This window comes from Ciconia boyciana, chromosome 4 (genome assembly GCF_034638445.1).
Source record: "Ciconia boyciana chromosome 4, ASM3463844v1, whole genome shotgun sequence".
NCBI lineage: Eukaryota > Metazoa > Chordata > Aves > Ciconiiformes > Ciconiidae > Ciconia > Ciconia boyciana.
In genome coordinates, this window is record NC_132937.1 from 71,228,157 (window position 1) to 71,247,154 (window position 18,998).

Consider the following 18,998-nt stretch of genomic DNA (forward strand, 5'->3'; position numbering starts at 1 on the left):
GCCTGCTTTAAGTGTAAGTAAGTGGAAAGATATTACTCTGGGGTTCATTTTCACATACACTTTCATCAGTTTGGGCATTTATTGATGTGCATTGCATGTTTTGGAAAAACATTGGTAGAGGGCACACAAAGGTGAAGAGTCTGGGCCTTGCCACAGCGTTCCTGTGGGATCCTGGGAAAAGTGTCCCTTTTGCTCTGTGCCTGTCTTGTCTGTGTCCACCTTTGTTGCCCTTGCCTCCATCTGTTAAGTGTCCACTGCAGCACTGTCTTATGGAATATACACACTGGGAATGATAAAATTTCCAATTTTCCATTACCTGGGTAAATCCTGTCATATGGCCATGTGAAGTAGATACTTTAGATCACAGAAGATGGATGTACCACACCCTAGTTGACCACATGTCTTTGGTAAGGGTTATTTTTTGCTGTTTTAAAAAGTGTGCATGGTATAAGTTTGCTTAGTTCCATGGGTAGAGAACTAAAATTATGGCAAGCTAGTCCTGCCTTTAACGTGACAGAAGCTCATCTGCCATAAATTAGGGCAAATCTCTGCTGGATCTCTGCCACTTTGCATGAGTGAATCGTCTGGTCCATTGACTCTCTTTTCTTGAGGGGTACTTCATGCCTCTGGCATGTCGTGTCACAGTAGAAAAGCTCTCCTTGTTTCTGAGATATCTGCCTTCTCCATCATCAAGACTGTCAGCCTGTTGGGACATCTATGGCCCTTCCTGTGATGCAGCAGTCTACTAGAGTGCATCTTTTTGCTTTCAGTAACATGAGCCAAATTAAGGCATCTAAATTATATTAGCTTATAAACTGGGTTGTTCTTGTCTTCAGCTATTTGAAACCTTTAACACTGTACTATGTTTACATAGGACCTTGCTTTATTAGATTACCCTCTTTAATTGGGCTGAAATTGTATTATTATCCCAGTGCCTGACCATCTCTTTCCTGAGCTTGTTAAACTTGTGTCTATGAATGTCAGGAAGACTTTTACTTGAAAACTTTAAATGAATCTTTAGCTCAATATGATTTTTTAAGAAACAATTTACAGTTTGCCATTTACTTAAATAGAATCAGGCACCCTTACATGGAAGATTTAAAGAGAATCTTGTTTATTTCCTCTCTAAGTCCTTAATTTCTTGTTAGTTTTCCACTATAGAACAGTAGGATTCCTTCTTGTCATCCAGAGAGGGGGAGGGAAGAAGAAAATCCATGATAGATATTCACAAGTCCAGATTTTCTCCTTTATAAATGTGTTAATTCAAATTAAAATCTTGAAAATTCAGGACAAAGTGTGTAGGAGACTTTGGGCTGGTGCATTTTATTGAAAGCGAGACAAAAATAACATGGCTTTGGGACTTGTCATTGGGACTCTGGACAGCTGCAGAGGAAGGAGCATTAGTATTTTCAGCTGAATTATATTTAATTCAGACTTAGTGGGACTACAGATGACTGTATGTGTTAAAGTTCTATTTATAAATGATTAACAGTTGTTTAAAAGATTAATTGTTTTAGGTTGGTTAGTTGCATATAACTGTGTGTAAAATCACCTGGAAATGTGGTTACATGCATAAATAATATACCTTTTAGAGCTGTATCATGCTTCTGTTTGCTTAGAATATATTAGCCTCTATACAGGTATTTTATAATGCGACAAAAACCTACAATATGACTAGACTCTTCTTCTACTCTTTATGGAGAAAATGACAGTTAATCAGTAAAGCATAGGCCTGGAGGTCCCCTAACATTTCAGATCATCCTTATCCAAATGCTACATTCATTATGGGGTGAGGTTGGATGGTGGTGTTCGAGTAAAGGTACAGCAGAAAACCCGAGCATGAGTCTGTGCTGTTCTGCCTTCCCCTGAAGATATCCAGCATTTTAAAGAGAATAAGAAGAGCTATGGGAACTCAAAAAAGTGGTGGGTTTCTACAGCCTTTACCTTTACAATTACTCACTAGTGATTGGGAGCCTCACACAACTGGGAAACTGGAATAATGTTGCATATGTGCAGTACAAGACACCCTGCTCCCAAGGGCTTAACACCGTAAGAGCGATGGCCCCATGCTCTAGTGCTTGGGTTGGGACTGGTGAGCTCTGAATGCACACTGAAATTGAACAACAGAGGACAAAATCCTGAAAAATAGCAGCGTTTCTCAAATGCTGCTGAAATGCCTAATAGCATATGAATGAGATACCATTTGGCTTGTTTGTCCCAAATTAGGGAATGTGTGAGAAGGACCTGCACCTACAGGAGCAGGCAACTAGAACAACATTGGATTTCTTCCTTCTTTTGTCAGTAATTGTCCCTTTGCCCTCAGTGGGACTGTATTGAATTTCTGTCAAGAAAAATATTCTGCAGTTAGTGAGATGAGACGATGTTTAAAGTGGGGCAGGAGTCACTTTGGATCCAAAATGAATGATGTCCTTGGAAAAGAAGCACCGTTTTTTTCAATAATATTCTCATTGACAAAAGGAGCTTTTAGATCAGAGAGGCACCCTACACTGAGCCTAAACAAGCCCTGTCACAATCTCTACAGCAGGATGTTTTTCAGTCCGTGCCACTGAGCGAGGTAAATAAGAAGGCCTTTATGGTCCATTTTGGTCTTTACATTTTTGTATAGTAGCTACCAGCAGATATTCCAGTTAAAGTCACTCAGTAATTCCTACTGCCATTTCTTACTTTCACATAATTCTAACTTTACAAGGCATGTATTTTTACCCTGTTTTGTCTTTGCTGCAGAGCAATTTTTTTTTGCAAAAGACTGCGCCCTCAAAGTTGCTAAATGGCTTAGAGCTAACAAAATTTTATCTATTAGTGCTCACACTTTGGTAAAATATGGAACCAAACAGGTTCATTTAAAAAGCAAAAGCGGAAATAATTTATCTAATTCTAATGGTTCTTCCAGTACTTCAACCTGTCAATTGATAATTTTAGGATGATCATTTCATGACCAAGTGTGGCAAAAATAAGCTAGACTTCTCTTGGCAAAGAACTGGGAGAGTTCATACAGATCTTTGGTAGGGAATTAGGCACTAGGTATTGCGCATCCCTCAGAGAATTTATTCTCCTATCATAGTAGGATGTATCTGGAGTCAGCTGCAACAAGAGAGAATCAAGGCATAAATTATTTAGGTCTATTAAGTATCAAATTAAGAATTGTCAATACTAGCAATGTATGTAAATTTTAAAATAGTCCTGCCAGAGGTATAAAATTTTTCATTGATTTCACAGCATTTTAACTGGAAAGAAATGCTCTGCACGACCAATTAATTCAATCAGTTCACTGGCAGCGGATATTTTTGGTGACGTGGTAGCATAGCATGTAACTTTTGTTCAGTCAAGGGCTAGGATATTAGGAGATGGCACCTCAAAGATAAATCTTTCAGTGCTAGGGATGTACCTTATTTCTGGGCTCTTGCTCAGCGAAGAAACTGAGTCATTGGTCAATTCACTCTTGTTGTGTCATTTGTTAAATTTGCTTTCATTCCTTTTATGCCTTTCTCTGAACAGATGGAAAATTCAGCTCTCAGAGAGTCCTCCTTTAAAATTTCTCCTTCCCACTTGATCAGGTGGCCTCAGTATCGTAAAAGGATGTCAGAAGCCTTGTGTTCACCAAGGTGCTTTTCCAAGGTAGTTTTGTCCTTGCAGCCAGACCCTCACTCAAATGGAGTTAGCAGGTCGCAAGTCAACGTAATTAGGAATTGGGTAATAGAGTGTTGAGAGAAGAAGCGCTTACAATTATTTTGTCACGTATTGACTTATAATTTATGCCTCAGTTTTAATGACTTGAAAAGCTTTCTGAGGTCTGTTTTTCTCAGACTCTGGAGATCATCAAGCGCTCGTAGTAGTCAGTGCGGACACTGTTAAAAATTATGCTATTAACTACTGCCATTTATAGCTGAAGGTTGCTTGGTGCCATATTTCTTTCTCTTGCTATAGGAGAGCCTTCTCGTTGTGGTAATGATGCTGGTATTGATTCCTTCACAAGTGGAAGGGAGAGCTCACCTCTGCCCTCGTGAACTCTTCCAGGAACTGATGGGGGGACACTTGGAGAGTCATAGGCCAGACCCACAGGCTGACCACCTGCAAATGAGAGCAGAGTCTGCATTTTGGGTGAGGCATTCCTCCTCCAGGCTTTGAAAGGGAGCCCGGAAGCAGCATTTTTAGAAAGACAGACAGAACTTTTCATGAGTGTGCTCAATCCCATTTTCTGTGAGTTAAATGTTATTTCTGTGGCGAAGTTCAAACACATTGGAATGTGGTGTGTAGAAAGACTTCACATGTGGTGCAAGGGGGCAAAACAATAGGATATGAAATCTTAAGGTTGTGGCCGTCACCTAGATTTCAACTAACTGATTACTAGTTATACCCATAGGCTGCATGTAAGATCAGGTGGGTCCCCCTTGACTTTGCAGCTATACAGATGGCGTTTAAGAAGGTTTAAGCTTTGACAAGCTTATAGCTAAATACCTGAGTCAAACGAAGTTTGTGGGAATGTGACCACATGAATAAAGAGAGAGGATGAACTGAAGATCACAAAGGAGTTCAGTGGTAAAATAAGGGCTAAAAGGTACATTTTTCAAGGTCTCCATCTTTAATCTGTTTTTTTCTGGAGTTCATTATTATCCCTCAGCTCTGCAAGCTGTGTGTGTCCTGCTCCATGAGCCAGTATGGCAAGTGGTCTGATCTTAATGACGATGATTGTGGGTTCCTGGAAATGATGATTCACATGTTGCATGGAAGAACTGGTCTTTGGAAACTTGCCTCTGTGTTTGGGCCAGTACCATAACTGTTTCCTTTTTAGAATTTTATTTATTTAAAAAGCAAGCAGGTCCCTTGCTAGCCAAAGACCATGCAAAATACTGGTAATGACACGGGCTTTGTCTTGATTTGTAGTTACCAGAGGATAAAAAGCCATACCTGAGTGATGATTTACAAAATGAGGAGGGAATCCTGTTAGTACATTTCTGATAAAATATTTATTATTTCTTCCAATCTTTCCTATCATAGCCCCTCTCCAATTTCTTCAAGAGGAGAAATAGCCTCCTGAGGTTCCTCTCTATATTTTCCAGGCATAGATCCACCAGAGTTTCCTTTTCTTGTAGAAAGGAGCACACACACAGAAAATTTGTGTTCACTGGATGAGTGAAGAGACACTTGGTATCTAAATTAGCCATCCTTGGAATCTATTTAAATGCAGATTCCAAAAGTTATGAGTGAAATTTGGAGACAATATGTTCCAGATTTAAGTGTTTCATTATTTATTTTTAAGGCGCAGTTTAAGTCTTCACCCCAATGTCCTACTAACACCTCACAGAGAACCATATGAGTGTCTAGTAGTTGCACCTTGTTTGCGAGCTAGCTCTTCAGCACTGTATTTTGGTGAGGACAGACTTATGCTCTGCAAAACACATCCTGGGAGAGACTCTGGTCAATGCATAGTAATTCATAAAGCAAAGTGGCTGCTATATAGCCATGAAATGTAAATATCCACACCAGAGTAATAGGTACATATTGAGAAATGGAGTCCCGGAAGACCTCCAATCTAACCCACAGTCCCCAAACAAGATCAGCCTTTTATTGATATTATTTACACTGTTCTTCTAGACTTTGTAGTCTTTGAGGATGTCCCACAAACTGGGTGCTTTGTAGCGTAGACAAACAGAAGATGTGAATGTATGGAAAGAACAAGTTGTGATTTTGGTCAGGGTTTCCTCTCTGCTCTTTTTCCTTTGCCTGACTGCATTATTGTGGAGTTCATTCCTTGCACCCCTCCCGAACACACCCAAGGGGAAGGCCTTGGCACAGCCCTGTGACTCTGCTTTTCGCAGACACACGGCATCTGCTGTCACAGGTAGGAAAGAGGAGGGAAATGGAAGCAGGGCAGCTGTTGACATAACTGAAGGCTCTGACATCAGTCCTTTTAATTAGGTGGAGAAAGAAGAGAGCTAGCAGGTATTTTTAGAAAGCAGGATGCTGGGGAAAATTACCTCATGCTTGAGGTCTCTGGGTTTTATCATTTTAAGCTCTACAGTGAAAAAAATTGAAATTACGTCTTTCTAATTCTTTCCACTTCCTTATTTATCCCTTGCCCTTTTTCCACCCTGTCTCAACAACTGGATTATTCAGGAGCTTTAATCAGGAGTTAGTTCCACAAACTTTTTATTGCTTATCTGTCTCCTGCCGATCAGTTGCATGTAATTTCAGACCATCAAAGACTAATTAATAGAAATCAGAGACAAGAAAAATGTTTAAGAGGGGGGATTTTAAATGCGCTCAAAGTCTGTCTGTCCCTGCTGCCATTGAAGCCCAGGGTAACTCTTGCGAATTTCAGTATTGCTCTGTGCCCATGCTAGAGCAGCTGAGGACTTCAACATGAGTGGAGGTGGGCCAAAGCTCAGCTCTCATAGGTATGCCCAAGGGGGTCTGACCCACAGCTCATTACGATCAATGCAAAGTCACTTTTTAACTTCACCTGGGCTTGGATCAGCCAACAGAGTGCACCAGTATTGGTTTTACGGTTCTCCAAGGGTTTCTGCCTCTAACTCTGCCCTGCCCTTATTTCTCCTTTGGCAAAGCCCAAGAAGCCCACTCAGGGCCCACCTGGGTACCCTGGCTGGAATAAGCTACCAGGTCTCCTCCAACGAGGAAAGCTTCACAGATGGAGCTTTTTTGCTGCTGATCTTGCTGGTTTTCCCCACAGCTTTACAGCTTTAGTATTGTATTGGTGTTTGTATTGTATTTAGTATTGACATAGGTTTCTTAGAAAATGCCTGCATGCTTACAGCCCCTGTACCTGGCAGCCTGCAGTGCAAGATCGATGCAATATTATTATCACAGTGAAGTGAATTAGCAACACGCCACCGCAGCTACACTTACTGGCCTTTAGCCCATAGGAGATCTTGCAGTGCAAAAAACACTAGCAGAGGGAAAGAAAATGAAACGCGTTTAAAGAAATAAAAAGATGTAAATTGCGAGACTAAGCATAATGTTTACCATCTAGGTCTTCTTGGTTTTCTATTGAGTGCTCACCATTTATCAGCCAGTGTTATTCAGGAGGTAAGAGAGTTCAGGAAACGGTACCTCCTCAGCTGAGATGGTCTGCAGACTCGCAGAGATTACACTAAATCGGGAAAAGGTTATGTAAATTTTGAAGATCCCTCTTTGGTAATTACGAATATTACAAGCATGATTTTGTACTCTGGTTTCCTAAGGAAATGAAGATTAGAAGGTTATGCATAGGTGTGTACCTCAGTCAGTAAGTCCTACTGCTTTCCCTTTGCTTCCCAAGTAACATTTAAGCCTGCTGATGAAGTTCAGCTAAATTTGGCAGCAGGGTTGTGATCTCCAAGCCTTTGAGTTTCTCCAAGTTTCCTGAAAATGGGCAGCTGTTTAGAGGAGACAGGGTTCCTAGGTATGGAAGTATTACAGTATACCTCAGCCCTTATCAAATTTTGTAAAATTCAAGTAGGAGACATTATGAACACTAACTTCAGAGAGTGCACATTTGGCACATGACATAATATAATCATAGTGCTGAAATCCATATAGAATGAAGTCGGTAATTTCTGCACTTTAATATTTTTTTTTCCACTGGAGAAACTGTAGACTTGCACATCCTGAATGGACTGTATACACCAACAGGCTGGATTTTTCTCTTGGACTGGGTGTCTGATAGCTGCTTGGCCTTCTGCAGGATGCAGCAGTTCCCCTAACACTGGCATTACAAAGCGTTTAGACCTGCGATCCAGCTAGAAGTGCTTTCTCATGTAGTCTAAACTATCTGGACAGCTGATGTGAATTAGCATAGCTTCTTCTGCACCCTGTAACCTACAGTTTGAGCTCAGCACTTGTAAAGCAAGGAAATGAAACCCATTATTTATCATTACAGCTCAGAGGTATCTATTTGGCACTTGAACAGCTTCTTGAGAAATGCAGAGGATAGGTTTTTATTGCAGCTAAACTATTTATTTTTACCCAGGCACACATTTTGAAAGGAATATTAGTTGCATTAGTGCTTTGTGGATGAATGGAGGTTGTTTACCCTGGTGTCTAACTGGCCGTATACTGTCCCTCATTGATTGCAATGACTACAGTGCAAAACGGCTTTGCAGTAAAAGCATTGCACATGTTCTGATGGTCAGAGAGCCAAATTCTGCCTTTGTTCTGCAAATGCAACTCCCATTACAGCTGGAAGGCTGTAAGTTTTGGCCCTCCAGTGTGCAATTTTCCTTAGCTTTGACTGTGAGATCAGAAAGTCTTTGAATGTTAACTGGTACATGTAATTATTTTGATGACTTTGTTGACTTAAGTAATTACATGCTTGAGTATTTTGTTGAATTAAGGTCTAAACTGTAAGCTTGCTTATTTCATCTAGTCACTGTTCACTGAACTCAAAGAACTACTTTATTTTAAGGTTGTAATATCCAGCTGGTCAGATTGAGTGTCTAGTACTATGTGCAAAGACATGCTAGAAACAAAGTTGCTCAAAAAAAGGGAAACTACTTTCTGGGCACATTGGCAAAGGGAAAAAGAAAAATAGATGACATCTTCTAAAGAGCATTGCTGTCCCTGGTAGGATGATTTCTGGGAGCTTCCTAACTTGCTTTCTACAGATATAGTTTCTATAGAAACTTGAGTTTTAAAATGCAAATCCAGTACAGCTTTACCTATTCAAACACTTCGTGCAAAGCAAGAGTGGGTTACTGCACTGTTACAGAACCATTGAAACCAAGCAATGTTTCCAGTGTAGCACAGCTACTTTCAGTAAACACAATACCCTAGGGTACACCTCTTGCAGGGTGCCCGGTGTGTCAGTTAGCTGGCTGTGACCCAGAAGCCTCCTTCCTCCCATACACAGAAATCTTCCTTGCTCTACAGATATCTTTTGCACATGTCAGCTGATGCACTTGGAGGATAGTTGATGCACTTGAAATAAAGGGTCAGTTGATGCACTTGAAATAAAGATTTGTGTAACACTACATAGCTTATGGACCTGGCTGGAGGAATGGTTCAGCTTGAAGTACTGCCTGCAGGTCACTTTACCCAAGGTGCCTGCAGAGAGGTAGGAACAGCAGATCAAAAAGACACCGATAGATTGTGTGAGCAGTGTTACGAGGAATGTTTATGGCTGAATCTAAGCAGTGGTGGCTTACCTAACTAGGAAACCCCTGTATGGTGCAACTCTCATTCCTGCAGTCACATATCTCAATCTACATCCATTTGGCTGGTCACCAGCTCTGTTTTGTCTTCCTCACCAAAGATGACTGTATCCCTTTATAGGTCACCCTGTTAAACCCTAGGAACATGCTTAAATCTTGTTGGGGAATAAACTGTCTGTCCTTGCCCATGCAAAAGAAGCAGGGCAGTTTTCTTTCTTCACTCTTTCTGCCTATTTTACATGTCCTGGTATCAGCGGGGTTGTTCATACCCTCAGAACATTGTAGCACAGCTCCTCAGAACAACTGGGAGCACAACTTCGGCCTCAGATGTTCCCAAAAGGGTAACTGTTGATGAATGTTTGCCTGTGCAGAGATTGGAAATTATAGTTAACTGTGTCACACATCCTCTTCCTAAAACCTTTTAACCTTTTTTTATACAGGGCAAAAATGCTGAAACTGAAGCCAGTAATGCAAATATCAGTGTTCAGTTTTCTGTGTGGTCTTCATTAGCTGAGTGGGTTACCAAGAAATCAGAGTATTAACTGTATTTTGAAGGCTACTTAAAGCTTGGAGTTGCTACATTTGGTTGCTTTTTATTGAGGCAAAAGGAAAAGTCAAGAGATGATCTAGAGGTTACTAAATACTAATATCGGAGTTAGAGAAGTTATTGAAATGGCCATCTCTACTACCTCTGTGAGTCAAAGGCTATTCAGACAATGCATTTACCTACATGACACTGGTTACCTGCTGCTTGCAATGAAACCAGATTCTGACCAAGAAAAGAGCAAAGCTTTCATGCCCTGCAGCAGCCACATGCTGTCAGACTCAGTATGTGTATTAGCTTACTGTTGGGGACAAGATGTGTAGGAAGAGGCCTTCCTTTGCTTCCTTCATCCAGAGAAGAGACATGTAGAGTTATGGGGAAAGGGAGTATTGCAGAGACAAAGGAGTCTGTTCAGTCTGGATCTGCCTTTGTCCTGGAAGGCTTCACAGGGTAGACAATGAAGTGAACCTTGTGTTAGCCTAACACAAAAAAGCAAGCAGAGAAGCTACAGCAATGCCTTGCTTTCCATGCATGGGAGGATTTGAGCATTGGGATCAGGAGGAGTTATTTCAGACCAGTCCATGACTGCATCACTGAAGTTCTGAGACACTCAGTCCAATCAGCTAGATATTTGAGCCTTTAAAATAAAGTGCTTCTTTGAGCCTGGCAAACAGTGACCAGATATAATGAGCATGGTTACAATTTAATTCACATGCCTGCCTGCCCTTTGGAACCAAGTGTCTTAAAACGCACCCATCCTACAGCCGGAAAGGTAGTCTTGCGATTATCCCATTCAGTCCCTGCATGACGCACCATCCTTCCTTCATTCAGCAAATCCAGCACTACAGGAATTATTGCTCTGTGCTTATTCAGGCCAGCAACCGATGGTGCACGTGGAACAAACCTGCTGGGAAGACATCCAGGCTTGGCTTTGACTCCAAGTGACAATGAATTTGCTATACACACCACCCCCACTAATCATAGCTAATTACTGTCACTGCTAAGAAGCCCTTCTGCATCTGTCCACTTGGCTTCTGTTCTGCCTCTGCGGATGCTTGGTGAGACTGAACCCCTGACCTGCTCTGATCCAGGGATGTTCATGCAGCTCTTGATTCACTTCTTAACCCACACTTTCCATCAGCTAAAAAACTTCTGCTGTTGTGTGGGAGAGGGGCTTGGCTCTGGTGGAGGGAGGCTTTAGGGAGAGCTTGGAGTTCTTCCAGGAAACAGGCCTTTTCCATCCATGTTTTGGCAAGTCTGGAAGAGGCAGCAAATTGAGTGTCGGTGTAAGGGACCAAGAAGATGAGTTCCTGGGCTATGTTCTTCTCATTCCATACATCAGTTGGCTTAAAGTTTTTGGTCTTTGAGATGATAACCAATATACTGATGCCTTCTTATCACTCAAAGTGTCCTAGAACTTAATTAATTAACATTTGTGAACTGTGAACACTTGCTCTGATAGGAGCTATTAAGTATCAGAGCAAAATATAAATAATCTCGGCATGCGCAAATTAACTCAGCTTTGGTATAGGTGAAAAGAGAATGAGTGACACTTGCTACATCATAGGGAATATCTTGGGTTATTTCAAATGCTGTAATCCTTCTTTTATGGGTTTCTGGGCTATTTTTATAATACTAATTCTGATTAAAAATACTAAGTCTGTCAGCTCTAATCCATGCTTCATCCTTGCATATCTAGCAATGTTAAACACCCTGACTAGTCTAAAGGTATTTTAAAACATTCCCATGCTGTAGAAACTTCTGAAGAAAACATCCAAGCTACACACATTTCTCCACTTCTGTGGTGGGAAGAGTTTATGGAGCTGCACAAGCCAGGATGGCTGTTGTATTTAGTGTATTGACTTTGATTATGTCCCAGTTTGAAAGCAGCTGATTTAGTTTTTAGCTGTCTGTTGTTCTGATGTGAGTAAGTGGAGTTCAGCTGTGATCATCCAGTGATAGAAAAAATGGTTTGCCCGTTTCCAGTTGTTGTAGCTTTCCTTTTTTCTTATTGTGGTAGCTGCTCAGCTCCACTCTTAATAAGTTAAGCAGCTGTATAAAACTGGGCTGGAAATGCCTCCACCAAAATGGGTGAGGTTGACAGACTGCTGCTATAGCCTGTTCCCTGTGCAGAGTACAGCTGCTTTAGCCCAGTCCAAATTACAGCCAGGAAAAAAAAAGTTTCACCAAACTGCTCAGCAGCATATAACTCAACGGATAGCAATGGAGAAAAAGGCACAACTCTGGAGTTATCTTGTGTTCTTAGGCAGTTTTGTCCCTCTTTATTTCAGGCTGTCTGTACTGCAGATAGAAATGTGCTTTGCAGTATTGAATTCTACGTTTCGATACTTAAAAAGCTCAGCTAACTTCCCCAAGCTGCACAGCTGCTCTGAAAGGGTTTTCAGCCACAAAGTGTGAACTCTTTAGCAGTTAAAATGAGAAAAATCCCCCCAAAAGAAGGTTATTTTTAAAAATATGTAAGTTGATGTTGTTATTCAGTACCCTGTGTGTAAAAGACAGGTTTTTTTCTCAGTTTTCTAGTGAAACCTAATTTGACCATGCAAGAAGCAATTAAGCTAGAATGTTGTTCTGTTTTATCTGATCTTTAAATAATTTAGAATTAGGAATGGAATTAGGGAGGTTTTTTGTTATTTGTATTGAACAATAAAGACTTTGCTGATTATATGTTCAAGTAAACACAGCAGGCAAATTATGTGAGGCACATAAAAGTGAGAAAGGTCTAAGAAAGAAAGTATGTGAGGAAGAATGTACATGGTCCTGCAGAGTTTGGCAGCCATATGGAGTGTGATTTTCTGATATGGACAGATGGATAAATAGTAATGTAAAAATGCTATGCTAGAAACCATCCAGTTCAAGTCTCCATCTCCAAGTTGTCTTATAACTTCAGATTCTTTATTTCCATCTGATACATTACTATAAGAGGTGCAATCTTACAAACTTCCTTAACAGAGGAAAATGGAATTTATTAGCTATAGGGATGTGTGTAGGAAGACCCAGAGAGTACGCTGCATTTCAATTTTGTAGTGAAAGATTAAAGAGTGGTTTGAAAGCAGTGCTTTTCATTAAACTTTAAAGAAACCTCTGCTGTAGGAAAGGTGTTTGCATGCTAAACAGAGGAGAAGGGCATAGATTGCTTTCTGTAATGATAATACTGTGCCTTGGGACAGGCTGACCCATAATGCCTTGGCTGGACCATCCAGATATAACTCAATCACTACTCACCTTCACAAAGACTTTTCTCTGTTTTCAGAGTGGGACACTCGCTGAGAAATTGGTCTTATACCTTGACCCAGTATATTCACTGGAGGAAGGTTCCTTTGTAGTGGGGATGTACATGGGTTGGTTGGCTGTACAGCCAAAGGAGAGGGGACATGAATAGAAGTAACCATGGTCACTTCCATGAAATGGAAGACCAGGCATGAAGAGAAGGGGCAGGGGGATTATGAGGGCACAGATGGTGGCTTTTTGAGGGCACAGACCATGGCTGTTTTGAAAGCACAGATGGTCGTTGGGATGTAGGATAGTAATGCGTAGGAATCCATAGGAAAGCAAGACTTAAAAGATGCCTAAGCCACTTTTTCAAGTGAGCTGTGAGTTCAGGTTTCTGTGTTTCCAAGCACACTTATAGCTAGATTTTAAAAGAGCCTGTGTGACTCTTCAGAATACGTGGTCTTAGCACTTTGTGCAAACCAAGCTCCAAATAACCCAGGCTGTCCCCCTCTCACCACCAAAGTCAGTGCAGTCACTGGTAACTCTGAAAAATTGTGTCCATCTGTCCTAGAATTCTAATAAATGTTATGGCAAATGCATTCAAAGAAATGCATTTTCTCACATGCAGTAGTGAGTGTGTAAGTAAGTGTTCTTTGCCACTATTTGATTATTTTTCCCCAGGTTGGCCCTTTTGTCATCGAACAAAGCCACAGAGTGACTGTGGCCTGCTGACCTTTTTTTCATGACACAATGGATCAGTCTAGTCTTTCCCTCACACAACCATGAAGCAAACAAGGCTATGTCAATAAGATGGGTTTATTTTTAGCTTCTTGTAAGCTGCCTCCTGCTTCTTGGCTCCTATCTTTCCAGGCAGTTGGGAGACACTGGCTTCCTCTCACAGCCCCTGGTGATTACACACTATCTGTTCTGGAGTTCGTGTCCATTCCCCAAGTGAGAACACAGATAAGATATGATTATCAACAGTGGATACCCTGAAGCCTCAGGCTCCCTAGATGAAGACTCATGACAAAACAGGTGACTGTCTGTTAATTTCCATTTCATACACTTCTTTCTTCTCTGAAATGACTTAGTGTAGTTGCCCTGATCCTAAAAGCCATTACATCAAGGAGCATTATGGCATGCACGTCACATAAAAATAGTAATACCAGATCAGACCAGTGTCCACTAAGCCAAATGTTCTGTCTCCAAACAGACAATCCTGTACAAGAAATTACAAGAACAGCGCAAGGACACAGTGTCGCTTCATTGATCATTGCCCGAACTTTTGGAAAGTAGTGGCTGTGGGACTCCTGAGTCAGAGGTGGGGTATTTGTGCTTAGAAGCCCATCAAAGACTTTATTCTTTGAATTTGTTCAATTGCTTCTGGAGCCTGCATTTTAAAAATTTTTTAGTATTTACAGCGCTTTGTAGCTAGGATTTCCAAAGCTGAACTACAGTTCGCATGAATAAGCATCACCCTTTTGTTTTGAAACTGCTATATTTGTTGATCCTTAATTCTTGGATGAGAAGAGATGGTGAAAAAAATGATCCCTGCTCATTTTCTCTGTTTGCTTATGTTTTTATAGACTTGTATCATATAATTCCTCATCTGCTTTACTTTCTTTAGCCTGAGGACGTGGCATTTGCTAGAGTGCACGCATCTCTGTAAAGATGGCTCACAGAAATGTCACAGACAAGAGAGTTTCAGCCTGTTTTGAGTTCATACCAGGAAGAAAACTCTTGCAGAGAATTCTTCCCCTTAGGTCTATCCAGAAGTCTTTCATAGCATACAGGGTTACTAGACTGCATACATTCACACCAAATTAAATGCACATAAAAAGTAGACTTGCTGGTGTCACCAAGTAATTCTGTTTGAGCAATGTCTGACCAATGCCAGGAACCACCTATTTCAGTGATTCCTTAATGTAAGCCAAAAAGCTGACCCCATTCCCAATACTTGGACATTTCTTTTTTATTTCTGGTTTTCAAGACAGGCACAACAATGCTCCATTCACTGCCACTTTAAAGAACAAAAGCATGCAAAATCCAGATCTGCTTTGGAGAGTTTTCACAGAGAAAGCCAGGACTTTGGCAATTCTCTGACTTAATGCACTGGTTTCTGTCTGCAGCTGCCTTGAAGCCGTCAGACAGTAGAGTCAACCTTTCTTGATTTTTTTATTGTCATTCAGTTCCTATATTAATAATGCTGGATACTATCAATTCTACTCACAGCAGTTTCATTTATAGCTGTGCTCCCTGCTGCTCCTGAAGTTGTACTGGAGAACTCTGTGATGATGTAGAAGTATTGATGTAGAGTCAGTGAAATTATTTATTACACACACAAACTATGTTAAAAGAAGATTATTAGGGTTGCAAAATGGAGTACTCCAGTTTTAGGAAATACAAAATTGTGCCTGTCTGTGTGGTCTTTGGTGGATAGCCTTAAGTGTGTGCTGAGCCACTCTGCTTCACTGCCTTTCAAGTGGAGTTTTTTCAGATATTAAAGGAGCACCTGCACTGAGCGTGCTACAGTGGGTAAACCGCTTCCTTATCAGAAGAAATTCCTGCTCTATAATTAGAACTACCATTAGGGTATGAAGGATTTTGTTGATAAGGAGAGATTGAAAGGGGAGTGTAGAGCTCCACCAGGCTAGGTCAGAGTTCTCAGTGCCTTGCTGCGAGGTCCCTCTGCTAAGTCCTTTCACAATCATCTGGATTGTTCTTGTCACTAAAGCAGGTTGCAAGCGTTATCCTCCACTCTGACCTCTCTTTATAATCACTTCTCCAAATGATGGTCCTAGCACTTAACAGTTCATCCTGCATAAAGCCACCGAGATATGAACTGGATATATGCTGACAGGAGGTGTTGTAGGAAGTCTACACAGCTTAGCTGGACCAGCAGGAAAACTTGTAGTACTTGGACTAAGCCATGTATATAGAGTACTTGGACTAAGCTGTGTATATAACAGACAGTGCAAATTTTAGAAATTTTGATTTATGATAATACTTTGAGACCTCCTTAAAGTTTACTTCAAAACAAATTTCCAGTTTTGGTATTTTCTCAATCAAGAGTGGTGCTGTTAAAAGAAGTGTATTGTTACTATTTTTTTTAAAGCCTGATTTACTGATAATGACTTCAGAAACACCTAAATGACCCCAGGGTTTTTGAAAATGCTTCTCCAAGAGGAGCACTTAGACCTGTTAAAGAACCTTTCAGAAAGGTTTCATATGCTGTGGACTTAGGAGGTAGAGCAGAGCAGAATCAGTTCTTCCTCTCTACAGCTATGGTTAGCTCCTCAGCTGAGATTTGCAAAAGTCTGTCAACATCAAGCTGTCATCATGACTGGTGCTTCTCTTGCAGTGTTAATGGGATGCACAGGCAGTGTCTGCCAGCATGATCAACAGGGAGGGACAAAGCCTCATTGGGAAGAGGGATGCAATCCACGGTAATGCAGAGCTGGCATGTTGTGTGCTGGAATTTCATTTAGTGCAGAACAAAACCTTCTCAGACCTTTAACTCTTGGACCTGGTTGTGTCTGGATGAAGCAGCTATAGATTGCTTTATTTATATACTGTCTGTCTTGATCTATTTGTGAAAACAGGCAACCTGTAGCAGTACTAAAATATTCCCTGAACAGCATACTAACCTTTTAAAACTCATCCTGCAGACAAATGCTAAGTCCTTAGGTAATTTTCTCTTCCCCACTGTGGACATCTTCATACACCAAGATTTTATTATTTATATATGGCTTGTTACTAACAGCCTCAAGTTAAAAAGCTGAAGTTCCATTTTGTTAGGGCACTGCATTAAATGAGAAAAACAAGGCAGTCTTTTGTGAACTCACTCTTGGATATAATGATAAAACTCCCAGTGGGGCCTTCATATCCGGGGCTTCTAGATGCTACTGGATGATGAATGATAATAATTTCAAAGGAAGTGGGATGAGGTTATGGAAATGGGTAACATCTGCCAGGAGAAGATGTGGTTTGTCTTCTGAGTGAAAGTGGCAGCTTGGGGAATGGAAAAGATGGCATTAAATCAGTGCTTGCATTGCAAGAGGAAAACTGCTGGTTAAAACCTGAAGCAAGCTGGAAAACAATAATCCTGTTTCCTGGGAAAAACTGAGAGTTTTTCTTCCTCAAGGAGGAACAGCCCTTTCAAGATATGAGAGACTTGTCCCACAGCTGAAGGGAAGTCAGCAATTAGGATTCCTGCTGCTCAGCACTGGGCAGACCATGGACTTTGTTATACACTAAGTAAAAAGGAAGCTGCAGAAGGATTTTGTGTGGAATTTGCTTCCAAAGGAAGTTGTGTGGAATTTGCTAGGAAACAAATCTGCCTGATTTTTACAAATCTTAGATGAATTAGGGTCTGTTTAGGTGTTATTGAGATAATGATACTGTTTTCCTGAAACATCAGGGCTGTGCTTTATAATTTGAGAGCATATTCTGGCCCTTCAGAGGAATATCAGATATTAAAAAAAACCCACAACCAATGAACATTGGAAGGGCTCTCATCCCTGTTCCTTACCACGATTTCAAAGAAAGAGCTGAGGTTGCAGGACCCGCCCTTGTGGCTGGAGATGGCTGGAATGGTAAATGCTGAAGGCTCCTTGCTGGTGAGGCTGTAGCACTGTGAGGCACTTTGCTTCTCCAGCCCCCCAGTGAAACTTCCCCCCACTGTGGACCTTGAGAGTTGGGGGTCACTATCACTCTCAGACACAGGGGCATCACTCCTTTGGGAATGCTGGGATCATTGTTATGAATCGCTGGCTGTGATTTCTGCACATTAGATGAATCTGATGTGCACAAAAAAAAGAAATCAGTTTTAAGAAGAAATCAGCTGGTGGTGTTTGTTCCTACGGGGGCTTTGCTTCTGCTCTGGAGGGAACTCCTTGCTCCTTGCAACCCATTATTTCCCTGGCTGCTCTCTCTTGGCTGTGGTGCAAATCTGGGAGGCTGAAGGTGAAGCGCTGAATTCTGGCTCCTTGTCAAAGAGAGGTGAGGAAGCTTGCATGTGCTGGATGTACATTTCAGGGTACCCAGCAATTCACTAACTGTCAGAGGCCAGATTTATACTCATCTAGCAGTGTGTAAACTATGCTTCCATCTTTTAAAAATTGAAGAAGTACGTAGGTAGACTCCTGCTTCTTTGTTTCTTGAGCAGAAGACTATTCCCTGAAAGAGATTTTAGGGGCTACAATATGTGTATATGTCCTTTTTCTTGGCATTCATACCTGCCAACACAGCATCTTTTTTAGTGTTTTGATTCCCCTATGATTCTATGTGCATTTTGCACATACTGTTCACTCTAGCTATCTCTGGTTGAATTATATAGGGCACTTGTTGTGAAACCAGGCAGAGAATGTAATGGATGACCAATTTTTTTCTTTTTTTTTTTTTTTTTGAGGCGGGGGGAGGTATGTCTCTTGAAGGTGCCACAGCGCCTATCAGCAATTATGCTCTCAAATGTGTAGGGTGTAAATACTGAAATTTAGGATTATGAAATGGCTATGTCACAAATTGTAAAATGATGCAGGTTAGAAGGACCTTTGGAGGCTGCTTCTGCTTCCCCCTTCTCAACACTAGTCCAGCTAGATCAGATTGCTCCACACCATGGCCAGCTATGTTTTGAACAGCTCCAAAAATGGAGAGCCCATCCATGATGCCCCTGAAACCTTGCTGGAATGGGGACCTTCCTTTTGGGGGGAAAAAATTGTTCCTAAGATCTCATGGGAGTGCCCTGTGTTGCATCTTGTGCCTGCTGCCTCTCACTCTTTCTCTGTGCATATCTGGGAAGAGTCTGTCTCCATCTTTGCTCTCCCCTCCCATGAGGCTGCTGAAGACAGCAGTAAGGTCCCTTTTAACCTTCTCTTCTTCACCCTGCCTTGAAAATCACTACCTATCAGAAAGAAATATCAGTTAAGGGCTTTAATATTTTGGTTCTTGAGCAGGAAGGGATCAAGTTTTCAGGCTTTTATGCACAACTATAAAGGCTACTGTTGTTTTTTGTCTGAACTTTTCATTGTTTATATTGAGCCATGGTTCTCTGATTT